Raw genomic sequence first — 1,317 nt, 5'->3', positions numbered from 1 at the left:
TGAAAGTAAGTGCAGGCAGGGGCAGCGCAGTAGGGAAGGCTGTGAAGGAGGGTGCTACAGAAGGGACAAGCACAACTTCATGCTACCCAGTTTCCCATGCTGCCCCAGGCTGGGTCAGACCTTCCCAAGGTGGATCTAACCTCTCACCAGCCAAATGTGGCCTGGGAGCTGTCAGTTGTTAAACCCAACTTGCAAAGTTTGTTTCTACTAGGTTTAGATGTTGTAGTTGAAGGAACAAAGGACAGACATGCCTTTTATATATTTACTTATAAAAGCTCTTAACCTGCTGGCTTATATATTATAATTATATAATAATTTTATGTATATATAAAGTAATTAAATATAATAACTTTAGGAGCACTCTTAACTGAGAAATCATTCAAGCCAGTGACAGACAAAAGACAACAATACTCATCTCTTGGGAGACATTTTATTAACATACAATAGCCATTCTAGTTCTTTGCTGTATGTTATGTCTGCCAAGTATCAAAGAAATATACTTTATTTGTTCACATACAAAACTATCTGATGCTTAAGTGCTACAGTATATTTTGTAGTAATTACATCATCTCATCCAGATAATTAACCTGCCATTTCAGTGAAGCACTTCTAGAATGTTACTGGGAGTGTTCCAATGCCCTGCTTATAAATACTGATTGGTATGCTGGCATCCATTTGTTATACTTCTAAGTAAAAGTGTTTCCAATATAAAGACAGTTTCAATACATTCCTCCATATTTTGAGAGCTAAAGAATCCAATCATTACATCTCTCTTTCCTGAAGCTAGTAGTATGAATGCACTATTAAAAATAATTTCTGACGTTATTCAGAAGAATCAATTTTCAACCAACAGCTTATTTTTTGGCAATAATGAATGAGTCTATTGCAAGTTATATTTTGCAGCAGAAACTGGAGAGGTTGGAGCTGCAACTAAAGAAGACTAAAAATCAGCAATACAAACACCTTTACATGAGCTTTGACTATTTAATTTTAACATGAATATAGGAGGACTTGAAAGTTTGTACACCTGTCAAGCAATTAAAACTGCCACACAAAAAGGCAAACACCACAAAACAATAGTATTTCAAAAGAATAGCACAATACATACTTTCATGACACCTTTGTGTTCAGATTGGCAACTGACACTGGACATCCACCTGAACTTGCTTTGCTAAGGTTACTATTTCTGAGAGTTTCACAACCTGGAAAAAGGAAACAGAGACAATTAAAACATGAACAAATTACAGTAAGTATTTAAAAAGAGAGTGCTTAGTTGACCTCAAAAAGTGGTGCCCTGAGCCACCTTTAAGAAGACAG

General features: G+C 36.1%; 1 protein-coding gene across 2 annotated transcripts in view; it reads right to left on the bottom strand.

Annotated features, from left to right (window-relative positions):
- Positions 1 to 1,014: 1,014 nt before the first annotated feature.
- Positions 1,015 to 1,317, bottom strand: part of SUCLA2 (succinate-CoA ligase ADP-forming beta subunit) — a 180,406-nt gene continuing 180,103 nt past the window's right edge. For both annotated transcript variants that reach the window (XM_019525115.1, XM_019525114.1), the window contains one exon: positions 1,015 to 1,202. The gene's annotated coding sequence lies outside the window, so the exon portion shown is untranslated. The remainder of the gene's footprint in view (positions 1,203 to 1,317) is intronic.

The sequence above is a fragment of the Gavialis gangeticus genome, unplaced genomic scaffold (assembly GCF_001723915.1).
Source record: "Gavialis gangeticus isolate Ggan-Ray unplaced genomic scaffold, GavGan_comp1, whole genome shotgun sequence".
In the NCBI taxonomy this organism is placed as follows: Eukaryota; Metazoa; Chordata; order Crocodylia; family Gavialidae; genus Gavialis; species Gavialis gangeticus.
The sequence above is the reverse complement of the archived record's forward strand: the minus strand, read 5'-3'. Positions and strand labels throughout refer to the sequence as shown.